The sequence below is a fragment of the Typopeltis vanoorti genome, chromosome 23 (genome assembly GCF_054136105.1).
Source record: "Typopeltis vanoorti isolate ZY-2024b chromosome 23, IOZ_Tvanoo_1.0, whole genome shotgun sequence".
NCBI classification, from domain to species: Eukaryota; Metazoa; Arthropoda; class Arachnida; order Uropygi; family Thelyphonidae; genus Typopeltis; species Typopeltis vanoorti.
In genome coordinates this window covers 71411943-71431740 of record NC_143571.1, presented here as the reverse complement: position 1 = coordinate 71431740, position 19798 = coordinate 71411943, and the positions used below count along the sequence as shown (strand labels likewise).

General features: G+C 37.4%; 1 protein-coding gene across 1 annotated transcript in view; it reads right to left on the bottom strand.

The window, feature by feature from the left end:
* The window catches only part of LOC150093941 (cell adhesion molecule Dscam1-like), a 1598688-nt gene that overhangs the window by 183496 nt on the left and 1395394 nt on the right, over positions 1-19798 (bottom strand). The window lies entirely within an intron of this gene.

Genomic DNA, 19798 nt, shown 5'->3' with positions numbered 1-19798 from the left:
TATTTATGTTAACTTAGTAATTTTATTACTTAATTAATAATTAGTTTCAACAACTATGCTTACAACAAAAATAAACATAAACATAATGTTTTAATTTCATTCCCTACGTCGTTTTGACTTTTTGTAATATTTCTGGTGTTTATTGTGAGGGGCAGCAAACTCAGGGATCACCCCGAGCGCAGCAAAAGCACCTGCACCTCTAAACCCGCCCTATCCCTCTAGTATTAAAATAAATTTACTCCTCCAGGATGAAATGCACCAATAAGGTGTTCCACAGAGTTCCACTATGTTCCACACAGAACATAGCGGAACAATTCCACAATGTCCTCTGCATCACTCACTCTATTCCCATTTTTATCCCACAATGTCATTCTTCCACAATCATTTCTCCTCCTACAGGCCACATAGCTAAAAAATTCCCTAGGATTTTCTTTGGATCTTAGGGCCAATCTCTTCTCATATTCCAGTTTCGCCTTCCTTACCATACTAGTCACTCTCCAGGCCCGTGTCTTATACTCTTCATGCATCTGCTTTTCATCTGTCTCCTTATATCTCTTCCATAGCCTCTTTTTTGCATGCATTTCCTGTTTAATATTGTTTGTCATCCACTTTACTCCAAATTGTGTCCTCTTCTTCACTTGTGGAATACAGATTACTATTGCTGCTAACAAATATTCCTTCACAATTTCCCAGGCACTAATGATATCCAGGCCTTCTAATTCCTCCCTCCATGAAACTCCCCCAAGTCGACGTCTAAGACTATTATAATCACCTGCCTTGACAATATCACTGACATAATGGTTAAACAGCAAAAGTCCAAGTTCTGAGTGTCCCTTGTGACCTTCCTTTCCCTTGATACTGTTCCCCCACATACAACTCTCTAATGTCTATCAGAAAACCAATTTATTATTATTATCATTACATAACACCTCCAGGGAGTCTAAAGACTCATCGAGGGACGGTACCTGCTCTACAACTCTCCATCTCAACAACTACTTTCATCATCTACACCAATACCATCTACTGCAGACTACCACCATTAGTATTTTCACAGAGAATCACAAACATACATGCCAACGGCAGGATTCGACACAGCCTTTTGGCTGGAGAGCGGATACGCTAACCACTCAGCCAACCAGGATGGCAGATCTCCAATCCAATTTATTAAATTGATAATCTTAAATCATATATTACAACTTAAATATCAAATGATGCAATATAAATGCCTCATTTTTGATGAGAAGAAGAAGAAACTGAGGAAAAATATGGATTCAAAAGCAGAAAAAAGCACAAGTGATGCAACACTAAACCCCCACATGATATGCAGAAGATCAAGGAATGAAGGGACCAGAAGGTAAACAAATTGCCTTTTATGTGAGAGGCAATTTTTCTATATTTAACTCTTTTAAATTCAAATTTAGCTTTGTTAATTATTGTTTTGTGGTTGTTGTGAGTCAGCAGAGACTGCAAATGAAGCAAAATTTTGATTGCTGTTTCATTTCAACATAGATAATGTCCGCACCTGGGGAAAGAGTGTCCTAGGTTCGATTCCCGTCGATACACGAGGAGCTTAAGGATCTTCCTCAGCCATAGCCAAGTTAGCCAGTATTGGGCGTGGACATCAGGGTTTTTTCACCAGTTTATCTGGGGTTTTTCATCACGCAAGCAGGCAAACTAGTCTTGTGAATACACACGGAATACAGCCAGAATACTGACCCAGCCATAGGCCTGATTCGTCAGCCTGTGCCGGTTTCGGAGCGCAGATAAAATTTGGGGGACTAGATGGTGCCGTATCCCCCCATAAAAAGGGGGACTCGTGGCTACTGTACCATCACACGGTAAGGAAGGAACAGAATAATAATAATTCTCGTAGACAGGCTTATACGTTGGTTATGCATTATTAAATCACGTAAGGAATTGAACAACGCAGATACCAATATAAATTAAATTACACTTTAATAAATATTTCCGATATTTCAGCAATGTCACGTTGCCATCTTCAAAAGGAACTTACAAAAAAAGGCACGTGCACGTAGGCACTACAACACAGTAACTGAGAATGAAGAGATGAACTATCAGGCTAAGTAGGTGCTCTTGGTCGTTGGGCTGAAGGTCTGCTGATGTAAGCCTCCCAAATTTGGGGCAGTCGCATACATTCAAATTTGTTGAGGTTTGGAGAGTTTCTTAGGGCTGAGGCTGATTCCATAAATAGTCTTTCGAATTTGTATTTGCTACAGTGTATTACTGTAGCTTTCTTCCACCGTATTCTGTGGCGTGTATCCAGAGCATGGTCTGCAAGACCAGAATGGCTGTACTTGTGAAAACGGATGTAGTCCTTATGTTCAAAAATTCTGATATTCGCTGTCCTGCCAGTTTGGCGAGAGTAAGACAGTTTACAGCTGCAAGGGACCTGGTATACACCAGGTAGGTCTAGGGGAAGTGGTTGGTCTTTAGGGGAGTGGATAAGGGATGCCAATTTTCTGTATGGCCTGTAACAGGAGGTCAGGTCATGTTTTTTTAAGATTTTGGTAATTTTTTCCGAGGTGCCTCGGATGTAGGGAATAGTGATGGATTTAGAGTAATCCTTGTTGTGGAAGGGGGGGGGGCTGTGGTTTGTAGGTTTTAATATTTTTTGGATTTTTTTTTGGGGGGGGGTAGCCATTGGCTGAGAAAGTGTTGAGGATGTGATTTAGTTCAGTGTTTAGGGCCATGTCGTATAGTGTTTTCACCACTCCATATTGTTGTGAAGGGGGGGGGGGGAATTGTTGGTGAATGTATCTGCCTGTATGGGTGGGTTTTCTATAAACTGAGAAAACCAAGGTTCCATCAGGCTGGTGGGTGACTAGTGTGTGTCTAGGAAAGGGAGGCTGTTGTTTTCCTCTTTTTCCAGGATGAACTTGATTCTGGGGTGTTGGTTGTTTAAGTGTGTTAAGAAGGAGAGGAGTGTTTCAGAGTCATGTGGCCAAATAGCGAACGCATCATCAATGTAGCGAAGCCATATGGTTGGTTTTTGTGGGGCAGAGGCTAAGGCTTTTTCTTCAAAGGTCTCCATTAAGAAAATGGCCAAGGATGGGGAGAGTAGTGAACCCATGGCTGTTCCCTCTATTTGTTTGTAGAATTTTCCCTGCCAAACGAAATAGCCTGAGTTCATTGTGAACTGAAATAGGGCTAAGATATCAGGAGAAAATTTAGCTTGGATTAGCTCTAAAGTTTCCTAGAGTGGGACATTTGTGAATAAGGAGGAGATGTCAAAGCTGACCATTATGTCAGTATGTTGGAGCGTAAGGTTTTCTATGCTGGCTTTGAAGTGGGCTGAATTTTTTGTGTGTGGTGTGTTGCCAGTATAGTGTGTGAGCTCTTTGGCCAAATGTTTAGCTAATTTGTATGTGGGGGAATCAATGCCATCCACTATGTGATGTAATGGCACATTTTTTTTATGTATTTTTGGGAGTCGATAAATACGGGAGGGGGGGGTATAGAGTTAAACGGCTTTATTCTGTTGGTAACTTCTACAGGCCAAGAAGTTACTTTCTTAAGGAGCCTGGTGGTGAAGTTTTCTAATTTGTGAGTTGGTGGGATTGTATTCGATAGGGGGATAAGTAGCCCGATCTAATAGAAGAGCATTAAGTACTACAGTTGCATTTCCCTTATCCGCTTTGGTGATAACTAATTCTTTATTAATCCTCATTTCCTGCAGAGCCTTATATTCCTTGTTGGATATATTGGTTTTCGGTGGTCTTGCTTTGGAGAGAACACAAGCTACATCCAGTCTTACACTGTTGGTGATTTGATGTGGAAGGTGGTGGATTCCGTGTTCGATCTGTATCATAATATCCTCACTAGGTATTTTTCTGGGAGCAATGGTGAAGTTGTGGCCACGTGAAAGCGCGTTGAGTGCTTCACGCTTGAGAGTGACTGAAGAAAGGTTGATTACGGTGTTGGTAGGAAGTTTTGGATTGAAGGTAGAGTTCTTTTTTAATTTTTCAAATTTTTTCATCTGTCGGCCTCGTATTTTTTCAAATTCTTTGTCTGGTGCGGTACACGAGATGTCATGTAGAACTGACCAAAGCTCGTGATTTAATGTGCACGAAAGCTCTTCTTCGAAGGCACGAATCACTAAGAGAAACCGCGTGGCGGTGATTTGTTCGCAAAGCAACGCGTAGCTGGTGCGGTTATGTATATGGAGAGCGTTTTTTGAAACAAAACGGTGCTTGAATTTTACACAGTTCGGGATTACCTGATTATCCCGGCAGCGTTTTAGGAAAGTTAGATGATTTAATTGTCTAGACAACTTCATTTTACCGTATTGGCAAGCCGTCCGTGCGATAGCATCTCCGTGGATGATGTTAATTCTCGTAGACAGGCTTATACGTTGGTTATGCATTATTAAATCTGTGGAACTGCATGAAATTAGTTTTCTTGCTTTTATTAGTTTGTTTCAGAGAAAATGTCCACTTTCCATTTCTCTACCAAACTAGGTTCTCTCATTAACAAATGTTAATAATAATTATTATTTTTATTAAATCACTTAAGGAATTGAACAACATAGATACGAATATAAATTAAATTACACTTTAATAAATATTTCCAATATTTTGGCAACGTCACGTTGCCATCTTCAAAAGGAACTTACAAAAAAAGGCACGTGCACATAGGCACTACAACACAGTAACTGAGAATGAAGAGATGAAGTTATTGTTCTCCTAAAAGTCCTGATGGTGCCCTCTAGCAGGCTAAGTAGGTGTTCTTGGCCATTGGGCTCAAGGTCTGCTGACGTAAGCCTCCCAAATTTGGGGCAGTCGCATACATCCAAATTTGTTGAGGCTTGGAGAGTTTCTTAAGACTGAGGCTGATTCCATAAATAGTCGTTCGAATTTGTATTTGCTATGGTGTATTACTGTAGCTTTCTTCCACTGTATTCTGTGGCGTGTATCCAGAGCATGGTCTGCAAGACCAGAATGGCTGTACTTGTGAAAACGGATGTAGTTCTTATGTTCAGAAATTCTGATATTCGCTGTCCTGCCTGTTTGGCAAAAGTAAGACAGTTTACAGCTGCAAGGGACCTGGTATACTCCAGGTAGGTCTTTAGTGGAGCGGATAAGGGATGCCAATGTTCTGTATGGCCTGTAACAGGAGGTCAGGTCATGTTTTTTTAAGATTTTGGTAATTTTTCCGAGGTGCCTTGGATTTTCACAAGTACAGCCATTCTGGTCTTGCAGACCTTGCTCTGGATACACACCACAGAATACGGTGGAAGAAAGCTACAGTAATACACCATAGCAAATACAAATTCGAAAGACTATTGATGGAATCAGCCTCAGCCTTAAGAAATTCTCCAAACCTCAACAAATTTGGATGTATACGACTGCCCCAAATATGCGAGGCGTACATCAGCAGACCTTGAGCCCAACGGCCAAGAACACCTACTTAGCCCGCTAGAGGGCACGATCAGGACTTTTAGGAGAACAATAGCTTCATCTCTTCATTCTAAGTTACTGTGTTGTAGTGCCTACATGCACGTGCCTTTTTTTGAAAGTTTCTTTTAAAGATGGCAACGTGACGTTGCTGAAATATCGGAAATATTTATTAAAGTGTAATTTAATTTATATTCGTATCTACGTTGTTCAATTCCTTAAGTGATTTAATAAAAATAATAATTATTATTAACATTTGTTAATGAGAGAACCTAGTTTGGTAGAGAAATGGAAAGTGGACATTTTCTCTGAAACAAAATAATAAAAGCAAGAAAACTAATTTCATGCAGTTCCACAGTATCTGGCATCACTGCGTTTAAAAATCCCCAGAGAACCTAGTTTGGTAGAGAAATGGAGACTGGACATTTTCTCTGAAACAAAATAATAAAAGCAAGAGCAAGAAAACTAATTTCATGATTGCTGCATGCAATGTGTGAAAATTAGTAGAAGACGAAAAAGAAAAAAAAATGTAAGGTGAAATATGCAAAATAAAATGGGATATAATGGGACTAAGTGAAGTGAAAAGAAAATCAGAAGAATGTGTTACACTAAGATCAGGAAATGTGCTTTACTAGAAAGAACCATATGATGTGAAACAGAGAGGAGTAGGCTTCTTTATAAATAAAAGCATAGCAAACAGGATCATTCATATGCAGGAAAATCAGATCAGACAGCATATATCATAGTACAAACTTCAGAAAAGAAAAGAAAAAGAAAAAAAATAAAAGAATACAATTCTATGAGAGAGTGTCCAATAAAATGCAGCAGGATCTTACAGCCTATACAATATGGTTGGAGAATGAAAATGAAACAATATTAAACTTTATAAGTAACCAGTTCAATGTTATGAACATATTTTACAGGAAAAGACCAAACCGAAAATGAACGTGGATAAGTCCAAATGGACATAGTGAAATATGTTATATTTAATGATCTCAAGTCAAATATTTAAAGATGTTATTTCGGTCATCATTCAAATAGGCACAGGAAGCAAGCACAGAATAATTAGAGAGAAAATAACAGCAGAAGAAAAAAAAATACAAGATGAAATAGAATAAAACAAAATATGTAAAGATAAATGATTTTTATTTACTACTTTAGTAGCCAATAAAAAATTATATTTAGAAGAAATTGCAAAAAAATAAAATAAAATAAATTATACAATCAAAGAAATAACATGAATGAAAACAGAAAGCTACAAATGGATAACATATAGGAAATTCTAATCTTAATTGAATTATTATAGAAAGTGCACGTAAGATTGCAAAAGATCTTCTTCTTTGAGTGGCATCTCCTATTGGAAGTCAACAACCACTTTGGCAAGTTTTAATTGATCCTCAGCCATTCTGAACAGTCTCTCAGAGCCAGTCCACTGTCTGATGTCTGCCAGCCAAGATTTTCTTTGTGTTCCTTGTCCTCTTCTTCCATTTATCTTCCCTTTTATAACCAACTGCAGTATCTTATACTTTTACATTACAAAGTAGGTGACCAAGATATGCCGTTTTTCTTCTTTTTATTATTGTTATTCGTGACAGCTCCAAGGAGTCTGAAGACTCATTGCAAGAGGACACCCACTGTACAACTTTGCATCTCCACTACTACACAGTACCTCTACTACCAATCACGTATATCAACGCCATCTGCTGGCCACAACCACCACCACCACCACAGCTAGTATTTTTTGTCTGTAAATTGCGTGTGTTTTTAAGCCAATTTGACTGTATGTGGGATGAAAAACCCAAGTTTTGGGGAGAAAAAACCCCTACTACCTCCGTATGAGATTGGCTAACTCACCTTCAATTGAAAAAGTCCATATAAAGATTCCTCCCATCATGATGAGAATCAAACTTAGGCTTTTTCTAATCAAAGGGCGCACCGTACCGTCGTTCTTCCAACTGCGCTACGGAGGCGCAAATTATAGTATCTAAAAGTTCAAGTGATTTCCCCATTTGTTCCAGTACTTCTTGATTGAATGTTTTTGCTGTCCATGGGATTTTTAACATTCGTCTATATTACAACATCTCAAAGGCTTCAAGTTTTTTTTTTTATTTTTATTTTTAATTTTTTTTTTATCGATGTTGTCTTCAAGGTCCATTTTTTTCTGTACCATACAGCAGTACAGACCATACATACTCTAAGATCTAAATTTAAATTACGATTACAGTGTTGATTTCATCAGGAGAAATTTTTTCTTGACATTTCAATTCTAACTTTTATTTCCATTTCTGGATTAAATTCTTCATTTAACCAGCATCTGAAATATTTAAATTCTGTCACTCTTTTTACTTGTTTACTGTTTAAAGAAAGTGCTGAATTAAAAATTGGTTTCTTGCTTATGACCATGAAGTTTTGGTGATATTTATTCTTAATCCCATTTTTTCACTCTCTTCGTTCGCTAGTTCCAGAAGATTTTGAAGATCCTGAATATTGTCAGTCAGGAGAGCTGTGTTATCAGCATATTGGATTTTACTGATGATTTCACCATTTACATTAATCCCTTCCTCTTTTCCTTTGAAGATTTTTTGAAATATGGCTTTTGAGTATATGTTAAAAAGAAGAGGCAACAGCACACATCCTTGCCTTACTTCTCGTTTGATGTTAATGGAGTCTGTAATAATGTCATCAACATGAACAAATGCCTTTTGGTTCCAATATGTTTTCAATGATCCTGATGTCTTTACCATCTAATCCAATTCTTTTTAATGATTCAATCATTTTAGTACGTTGGACTTTGTCAAATGCTTTCTCAAAGTCGATGAAGCAAATGAATACTTCCTTGTATTGGTCACTACATTTTTGAAATAAGATTTGAGAACAGAAAAGAGCCTCTCTCATTCTCAAACAGTTTCTATATCCAAATTGGGTATTATTATTATTAAACAAGACCTCATGGAGTCAAAGACTCATCTAGGAGGTCCTTTTATCTCACACACATCTCATCATACTGGGTCTTAAACACATTCAAACTCCTTGCAGACACCACACTCTCAGGCAAGGCATTCCAATCATTCACAACTCTGCACGAAAAAAACCTGCCTCTCACTCCCCTACTCACACCCTCTTTATACAGTTTCCAGGTATGACCTCTGGTTCTCCCCTGATCTCCCACTATTCTCTGTAGAACTTCTCCACCATTGATCCTATAACAACCCCTTACCAACTTGTAGGTCTCTATCATATCTCCCCTCTTCCTTCTCTCGACTAGACTCTACAAATTACATCTTTTCAATCTTTCCTCATACTCGACATTCCAGAGGTCAGAAACTACCTTAGGCAGTCGCCTTTGGACCCTTTCCAACATCTCTTCATCCTTCTGAAAACCAGGTGACCAAATCTGGGCACAATAGTCCATGTGTGGCCTAATCAAAGCCTTATACAATGGAACAAGAATCTCCCTACTTCTACACGTCAGTGTCCTCCTCATCATTCCCAGAAGTCTTTGTGTTGTCTTCACAATTTTGGCGATATGTCCCCTAAATTTTAGATCCTTATCCACTATCACTCCCAGATCTCTTATTTCCTCTACTTCCAACAATATATTTTCACCAAGCATAAATTCTGCATCCCATCTTTGTTTTCCAAATTTTAAAACCTTACATTTTGCAACATTGAACTCACATCCCCATTTGCTTGCCCAATCACTCAATTTATTCAAGTCTTCTTGCAAGGCCACAACATCTTCACTACTCTTTATGGTTCGTCCCAACTTTGCATCATCTGCAAACAACTGAATATCTCCATCCAAATCTTCGCCAATATCATTAATATACAAGTTAAATAGTAATGGCCCTAAACAGATCCCTGAGGCACTCCACTAGTGACTTTCCTTTTCCTGGATATTGCACCCCCATACACAACTTGTTGATACCTATCAGATAGCCAGTCTCCAATCAAATGCACTAATCTAATATCCAACCCATCTGCTCTAGTTTAACTGTCAACTTATCATGAGGTACTCTATCAAAAGCTTTTGCAAAATCCAAGTATATTACTGTGTATCCTTCTCCTCTGTCCAAGGAAGCAGTCACTTTATTGTAATAAGTAAGTAGATTACTAAAACACGACCTCCCTTTAGCAAATCCATGCTGTCCATCAAAGATTATACCATTGTTGTCAACCCAACTCTGGATCCTAATTCTCATAAGCTTCTCCAACAACTTAACCACAACAATCGACACACAGATAGGCCTATAGTTTGATGCTTGAGTTCGATCACCTCCTTTATGAAGTGGCACAATCTGGCCCTCCTTCCACTCTTTAGGGACTTGACCAAGTGCAAGACTCGTATTAAAAAAATATGTCAAGGCAGGTGTCAACTCTCTGGCACATTCCTTCAGAATACGCGGTGATATATTATCAAGTCCCACAGCCTTATTTACATCTAGTTTACTCAACTCCCCAAACACCTCTTGCTCACTTACAGTCAGTCTCTCCTCCCCATCATCAACTGCTCTTAATCTCTCCATGAAGTCACATTCACAAGATTGAAAGATCTTTATGAACTGCTCATTAAGTATCTCCACCACACATTCTGCAACAGCTGTCTTTATACCATTTCCTCCAATCAATGTCATCCTTCCATAATCATTCTTTCTTTTGCTGGCTACATATCGAAAGAACTCCCTAGGATTCTTTTTAGCTTCATTAGCTAACTGCTGTTCATACCTCTCTTTAGCTACTCTCACCAACCAAGTCACTCTCCTTGCCTGGTCTTTGTAGAACTCATGAAATTGGTTACTTCCACTTCTCTTATGCTGCCTCCACAATGCCCTTTTTCTCTGTATAGCATGCTTAATCTCTTTATTCATCCATCTCACACCTAACTTATTTAACCTTCTCACCCGTGGTATACATTTAGACATTGCATCCACTAAATATTTTTTGAAAATCCCCCAAGCTGCATTGATCTCTTTTCCAGCTAACTCCTCATTCCATGCTACACCTGCAAGTTGTCTCCTGAGCTCTTCATAATCACCCCCCTTGCAGTTCCACATATACCCTTTTTTCACAGGGGTCCTTGCACTGCTGGCAACCACCCAAGTAATCACCTCATGGTCACTTTCACCAATTGGTGGATGATTTGATACCTCATTGATAATTACATCCTCCGATGAGATGACCAAATCCAAGACCCTTAATCCTCTTGTGCCCTCTGTTACATACTGTCTGAGGTAGTTATCCCTCAAAAACTCAAGAAACTCATTTTCTTTACTTCCAGTTGCTATCTCTTCATTCCAGTCTATATTGCCATAATTAAAATCACCCATAATGATCACCCTTTTCTTATTTGCTTGGCTTATTTGACTATACATTTCACTATCACCACCATCCACATTACCAGGTCTATAACAACATCCCACCAAGTATTTGATTCTATTCACCTCTATCTCACACCATACTGCCTCAAAACCACTGGCCCCATTTCCCTCTTGCATCTCTACCTTGTATGGACATAACTCTTTCTCTATTATCAATAGCACTCCCCCTCCCTTTTTACCCCTTCTATCCTCACGAAACACATCATACCTTTCCATCTCTATTCCTGTCAGGATGTCTTCCTCATCTAACCATGTCTCACTTATTCCGACAATCTCTGGGTGCACAGACGCAATTAGTGCAACCATTTCATCCGCCTTGTTTCTTATACTTCTAGCATTGGTATACAAACACAACAACTCATTTCTGGATCTACAGCTAGTTCCACTGATACCACTCACTCGATGTGATCTCTCCATGCTGGACTGGGGCCATTTCCCTTTCTGATTCTTCATTTTAGAACCCTCGATTCCATCTGTTTCCTTTTGATCTCTGATCATCCCATTACTTTCCTGCCTACACATTCTCTCACCTCCTCTTGGAGCATCCACCTTTCTCATGCTGTGTATCCCTGTCCACCCTGAGCCTCCCCGTTTCCCTGCTCCTCTTGCACACCCATTCTCTCATTTTCTATACTCATACCACTCACTTCCACATTCATTTCCACTCCTTCAATCTCTCCTGTCTTACTCTCCTGCTCTTCCAAATCACTCCCCTCTCGATCTGATTCACTTCTCTACCTTCCAGCAGCAGTCTCTCCAAGCGATCACACCATAACCACTCAAATGCAGTCCATCGCTCCCATACAGCTCACTTCGTCCCTCAAACTCATTCCACACATTAACAAACTGTACTCCCATCTCCTCACACATTTCAGCCAGAATATCATTCATAATCCTTGCTCTCCGCCTCATTTCACCACAATCATACCTAGGCAACACACTGACCACCCTTCCTGTCACACTATTCTCCTTTATCTTTCCAAGCAGTCTCCTGACATTCATTTTGACATGCTCTTTGTTCTCTCTCAAATCATTCGTACCAATTAATACAATTAACTCTTTTGCTCGTTCCCGCCTCATATTCAGTGGCTCAATCACTCTACTCATTTTACCGCCTGGAAAACATACCTTGTGCATTTTATCCTCTAGCACACCTTTAATAATGGAGTCGCCATACAACGCCACTCGCTCATCTTTTGTTATCTCTTTCATGCCATCATGATTTATTTTAATAGTTTTGACCTGAATTCTCTTAATTTCATTCCGCATCCATTTCATTTCTTGCTTCATCCAATCCAATTCACCTTCTGAACCTCGCGACACATTCACTCTATCATTAAATCTTTCTAACTTTCTAACTCTCGACCCCCTCTTCTCACTTTTCCTCTCATTCATCCTTCTTTGTTTCCGTACTTTCGTTCCAACATGCGTCCAACTTTCGCCATCAGTCATTCTTTTTTCGCTATCATTCATTCTTTCGATTTTTTTTACTTGCGATTTCTGCACCATGCCATTTCTACTTTCATTCGTTCTCTCAATTTCGTTTCTTTCCGCCTCACTTTCGTCTCTTTTAACATCCGTTACGGTTGTCAAATCGCCTTTTTCTTTTTTCCTGATTTTTTAACATTTTTTCGCCTGTCTTTCCCGCCATCCTTCTCTTTCAAACGTGCACTCGCGACACAATTGGTACTAGCACTTTCTGTCATCAACTTCATATTCGCATTCATCAATTCCTCGTTCAGGTCACATTTCGCACACACCCTTCTTCCATCCGCACTAAACATCCACAAATCATTTATGTAGTCGAAGGAATACATATAACAGACCTCACACTTAACGAACCGACTGAAATCCAAATTAAAATCATGGAATGACAATGCCGCCGCCATTTTTTTTTTTTTTTTTTTTTTCTCTGCAGGTTACTAGGTCTAATATTAACGTTTTCGTATTTAGTTTAAGCAAGAAAAAACCCCCACACTAATAATATCGGTAGTGTACAACGTTTACAGCTGCTCTTACTTAAACAATTACGCATATATACTTAATTATTCCTAGTAAAACTTATCTGAATCAGGAGCTCTTCAAAACATGTTCGTAGCGCTTGACCCACTAGCGCCCCCTTATCACTGATCGTGTCTCACATTTTCTGTATATTCTTTTTTGAATTATTTTCAGAAACATTTTGAGAACATGACATATTAGACTGATCATTCTATAGTCATTAAAAGTTTTCGCATTTGCTTTTTAGGTAGTATGATGAAGGTTGACTGTCATCAGTCTTGAAGGATTATGTCTGTACCGTAGATCTTATTAAATACTTTTATTAATATAGTCTCCTTCTAATAACTTTACTATTTCTGCTGGTATTCTATCAGGGCCTAAGGCTTTACCATTTTTAGCTGAGTTCAGCACACATTCCACCTCTGATCTTAGAATGCATGGAGATGAAGCTTCCATCTGTTCATAAGTATTTTCTGGGTTTTGTTTGTTATCAGTAAAGAGTTCTACATATTTTGCCATTGTTTTATTTTATCATCCATTTCAGATATTTCTCCCTTTCCATTCAGAGGATACATAGTTGTTTTTTTTCTTAAATATACCTGAGGTCTCTTTCAGCGTTTTTTTTTTTTTGTATAGATTAAAACTGTCATGCTTTTCCTGTAGAAATTGTATTTCTTTATATTTTTCATTCATCCAGATTTCTTTTGCTTCTTTGATCTCGTCTTGAATAATTTTCTGAATCTCCTTATATTGTGTTGGACTATGATTTTTATATGATCTGCATTGATCCATGAGAGAAAGAATTTCATCAGTTATCCAATCTTTCTTTTTTTACTGCTCTATCGGGACACAAGGTATTGACACATTTCTCTATGAAGACAGATTTTAATTTGTCCCATGATTCATCATCCCTCATGACATCATCATTCTTGATAAGTGCTATCTCTTGATTCAGATTTTGACTCAGTTTTTATCATCATCCCTGGGTTTTTTAACTTTACTCGATCAAACCGTTTTTAACGATGTTTTTAATATAGTTTTCAGTCTAAGTTTTAACACTGTCAAAGGTTAAAAGTAAAAACCTCTCAGAGAAAACAAAAACTCTGTTGCAGCTAACTGGAGAAAAAAAGAAATACAGTAGAGCTTACAGAAATAAATGAAACAATCAGAAAAAATATTAAAGAAGATAAAAATGATACAAGAAAAAACAGATAACATTAAAAATCTAAAAGTAATATGAAAAATCTCAGAATAAGAAAATAAGAAATAATACTACCAGAAAATGAAAATGGACAAGATATCAAAAAAAGACATAGTAGAAAGGGTTAGATAGTATATTTCAAAATTGCATAAAAACTGATTGCAGAAGATGTTTTCTTCTGCAATCTGAATGTTTTCAAGATGTGAAAACATTCAGAAATGAGTATATACCATTCACTCTGGCAAGTATTCATTACCCACTGAGAAAGATGGTTCATTCACTACTCACTCTCATAATCCATTCCACTCATTTGCCATGCAAAAAAAAAAAGTCTCCTTTTCACTTCCTTACTTTGAATAATCATTATATAGTTTCTAGAGATGATGACCTGATATGACCATTATACAGTAAAATAAGCATGGCAACTGGAAAATGTTTAGGCAGATTATCTTGACAAGTGGAGAATGAGTGTGTATGGGACGAATTTTATCTATGGTCATATAATTAGAAGAAAGCATATAGTAATAAGGGACCTGAATTTCTGGAATTCATCATGGATTTCAGAACCATTAGAATGCTACAGATAGTGTGTTGGGGAGGGAACACAAGAATCAAGAATTTTGATTCTTGTGAATAGAATTGAGTTATTATTGAGTTCTTGGATAGTATTATTTATGGGCCTACAAGGAGTCAGAACACTTACCAAGGGAAGTCAAACTTTTACACACATAACATACCTGTCAATGAAAACATCCAGCATTGGAGCATCATTCACCCTTACATGACCTTTTATACAGTTTCCAGGTGTGACCTCTCTTTCTTTCACAACCGATTACTTATGCAGTATTTTTCCTATATCTATCTGATAGGGAAGATACTTTGGGTAATATGTGTCACCAACTCATATGTATCATTATCACCTCCTCTCTCCTTATCTGCAGATTGCATTTCGTTAATTTATATGAGAATAAGATTCCTCAGTTCAGATAATCTTCACTTGCCTTTGCATTCTCTAATGTTTTTCTTATCACACAGGCATTCCAGATAACCAGATCTATGCATAGAAATTCAGATGTGATCCGATATATTATTTCTTTATCCATACTTGGCAATGTCTTTTCCATTATGGCAGCAGTTGTCTAGGTAACTTTTACAACTTTTATAATATGAATCTCCTGAACTTCATCTATATATCTATTTCCAGATCCTTTGCTTCCTCTTCCACCTTATGGAGCAAAGGTTCCTTCAATACAATACACCTTGTTCCATCTTCTTTGCGTAAAGTGAGTAGCTTTATACTTAGCAACGTGGAACTTATAATCTCATTCAACTACCCAAAGCAGCAGAGCAACCTATTTAAATCCTCTTGTAACAACGTTGCATCTCTTTTTAATGACAAATTCCTTGAAAAGAGACCCGTAACAAACCTTAAGGTACTCTCTTGGTTTTTCTTCCTAAATACCTATATATACATGTTGGCTGTTTGCTTTCAGCTAGCTAGTCATGTAACCCCTTGCTACCATTTACATATTACCATCCCACCCAAATTTAACAGTAGTTTGTTTTATAGTTTCTATCAAATATCCTTCAAAATTTAGAAAAATTTAAGCATCTCCTCTGCCTAATACATTTATTACACTATTATAACATGTAACCAGGTTAGTGAAGCATGTCCTGCCTTAACAAATCAAAGCTGCTCTCTAGAAATTTTCTGTTCTTATCTATTCCAGTTTGAGTTTTATCTATAAATAATCAGCCTATCTAATACCTTCCCTACCACACTTAGTATACAAACTAGCCTATAATTTGATGCTGTTGACTTTGATTCTTCCTTATGCAGTGGCATTAGGGATTTTTTTCTGTTTCCAGACTGTTGGGCACTTGGCTTTAAGTCAAGGCCACTGTTATCTACTTTGCACATTCTTTTAATATACATAGCAATATCCCATTTCGTCCTGCAGCTTTATTAACATCATGCTTATTTAAAATTCCACACATTTTGCATTATGCACTGTCAATCTTTTCCCTTCCACACCATTGTCATTAAACATTACTCCCAATTGTCACCATCATTATATGAATTATTAATTATATCAATTATTAATAATCTCATTTTTCTCTTATATGTTAGACTGAGCAGCCTGTCATAGCCAAATAATTTGGCTTTTTGGAAACTTAATGCTCAAACAGGATGGTTAATCTTATCTGCACAGTGTATTATGTTTGTCAATTGCTTACATTCCTCTGGTTATTGTGCTTATGTTGCATAATGAAGAACCCTGCCATTTTTGCATGAAAAACTGGCTAATTCATCTTCATTTGAGAAGCCCTGATAAAGATTATTCACATCCCAAAGAGGATTTGAACACAGCCTTTTCAACCAAAGGAGAATGACGAAACCAAATGAGCTATGTAGGCTTACTTTATTAATTATGCATTAAATAATTATTATTAATATATATTAATATTATTAATTATATAGGATTCAGTGTTTTGTTATCCATGTTGATGACATTATGAGGGGTTAACAAAGGTCTACAAACTTAATAAGCTGTTATTATCAATGATAATAATAATAATATAATTATTATTATGAATGCTCATCCAAGGAGTCCAAGGACTCAGTAAGGGAGGTGAAAGCCAGTTTGATACTTATATCTCTCCTTGAACACATACAGGGTGTTCGGGATAAATTTGACATATTTATAATTAATTATATTTTTCCGTAAGTTACATGTATTAACACACACTTCTCTTCATTTAAAAGTTTGGACCCTTCTTCATTCATATACAAGATGTCAGAAAGGATGGATAGCTGGAACCCACCTGAATCATGGAAGAGAATAACTTGTATCATGATGATTCGTGCCTGCCATCAAAATAAGGATATTACGACTGCTGCCCAATGCTCCCTGAATACAGTAAAAACAATCAGGCATGAACTAGAGACTTGCAATGGTGACTATGAGGATGTAGCAAGAAGAAAGATCCCTAGCAGACGATCTGATTGCGTTCGTACAGCAGAATTCCTCGCAAATCTGCAGGAACAGGTGTTGAAGAACCCTGGCATTGGAATTCGGGCTTTGTTCGTGGAGTTGCTAACTGTAGTCAAGCCCTGGATAACAAGGGTAGCCAATGGTAGGCCGTATGTATGGCAGCAGGATTCGGCCCCTTGCCACACCTCTGGGAAAAGTCAAAAATGGTTGTCTGAAAATTTCTACGACTTCACCAGTCCAAATGTTTGGCCTCCAAACTCCCCAGACCTTAACCCCATGGATTATTTTGTATGCGGTGCAGTTGAAAAAGACACCAATCGCACTTCCAGTAATACAAAAGCCCAGTTAATGGATAAAATTAAAACAGTTTTTGCGGCCCTTCCCAGGGAGACTGTAGCATCAGCTTGTTCGAGGTTCCGAAGCAGAATTGAAGCTGTGATCGATGCTAATGGTGGTTATTTTGAGTAAATCTTGTTGATAGTATTGTAATTAACTCTGCCTGTAATGTTTTTTTGTCAATTCATTAAATTTAATAGATACAAAGAAGATTTTCTTTTTCCTTACGAAACTGTCAAATTTATCCCGAACACCCTGTATGTACTGAAGATGCATTCACTACACATAAAGGTAGCTCATTCCACACACTTACCACATGCTATGAGAAAAAACTGGATATGTCGTGCTGCTAAGTGGCGAAGATAAAAATAGATAATCAATACAAGGAGGAAAATACCCATAAGTTTTAGCATTAAGAGTCGATTTTTCTATGTGTGTATGTATCTTAACTAATACTAGTTTTTAACTTTGCACTACTGAGTTTGACTATTTTTTTGTATTACTTGCATGGTTGTTTTGTACAAATTTATTGGCTGTGTCTTAATGTGTTCATATCCATTATAGCAACTGCCAGACCATTTTAAGATTACATTATTCATGTATGTGGCAGTTATGCATCCTATGGATTAAAAATGAATGCAGAGGAATGGGTATGTGTGCATTAAATAGGCAGTAGTGCTAGAGAGAAGATGCACTCTTTGCGATGAAGAGATTGCAAGTCATATACTATAGTGATGGAACTGAATTGCAGGTGGAAGTTATTGTGGACTAGGAGTTGAAGTTTAAAGGTGATATTGCAAAGGTGGCCAAAGCAACAACACATCAGATTACCTATCCGTTGAAGCACATACTGACAAACATGGATTAGGAGATTATTATTTCTCTTTATGAGGAATTAATAAAGCCACATCTAGACTACTGCATGCAGATCTGGTTACCTGGATTCAAAAGGATTGAGATGCAAAACTGTAGTGGGTCTATGGAATACTCCTTATTAAGAATAGATTGAATGTGTGCATGATAAACATTTTTTGCCAAGTTTCCAGTGTCAGACTCAATGGGTGTGTGGTAGGCTGTACTCACAATAGCAAAAGTCACGAGCCACAAACTCTTAATTTGTTGGTAATATTAGCATTTTTTCAACATATTATCCAGCCATTCAAATTTAAATGAATGTGCAGTTCTTTACTGCTTTAACTTCGATAGTGGCATTTCAAGGGTTTAATACACTGAAACCTCTATGTAATATTTCTTATATTAATGCCCTTTTTTTTTATTTAGCTATAACCTGTAAATATATTAGCTAAAATATCTATTGCCATTTGCACAAGTTCAACTTGTGCAAATGGCAATAGATATTTTGCGACCGTACTGTCTAAACAGTAGACGATGAAATATTCCTCTGCAACTTGCTGATGTTAGCAAGTTGTAGAGGAATGACATCAGTTCTTCCATATAGCATGCTAAAAGTAACTAATTACAGTGTATTCATTTGGAGATGGTTAGAGTAATATTGGAGTGGACACATAGGGAAAGTTATTAAATATAATAAGTGCCAAATGTGATTTATCATATAATTAATTTTTCAAAACTTATTGATGGTAAATTAGAAATGCTGAAAGCAAAAATTTTGTGCACACAATTACTAGGCATGTGTGCTCCCTTTTTAACTGGTGGGCATGCACACATTTTAGAGGGAATGTTGCATGAGACCATCCCTGGAAATAGAAGAAATGTGTGATAAACAGGATATGAGGAGTAGGTTTTTTTGCATGAATAATGGCAGATGACTGGAGTGGTGTGTTACCAGATAGTGGAATGGGTAGAGTGAGTTAGGAATTATGAATAATTTAAGATGTAGTATGAGATGTAATGTGAAATTTAGGGTAAACCTCCCATGCTGATTCTTTTGACTCCATGGATGTGTGGTGTAATAATAATAATAACAATTATTATACTACTGAATATTTTCAAAAGGTTTATTGATAATGCATTGTTTCCTGTGTACAGTTGGGTAAATTATGCAGGTATACTGCCTTACTTTGTCATTGAATAACAAAGTAAGGTTGCTTTCCAATAATTTTTCCATGACTTTCCAACAATTTTTCAGTATTATGAACATCCAAATTATTTGGCTTTTAAAGTGTATACCAAAATAATTCACTGTGATTTGGTTTGAAATCTGAACATCATGTATGTTTCCTATTCATTTCCATCTGCTTCCTCATAAGACCACACTGCCACTGTGTGGGGACCACTTTTTTTTTATTTTTTTAAATTGATCCATTTTTAAAAACTGCTATTTGGAAATATGGGTACAAACTTGGAGATATAAACATCTCACAATTACAGCTCTGATTCAGTTGTTGCAGTGTGGTGGACTCAGTGGCAATGCTGTACATAGTCTAGGTGTACCTGCTCATACTACTAGAAGAGAAGATAAGGCTGATAGAATGGTTGGCACTTGCTTCA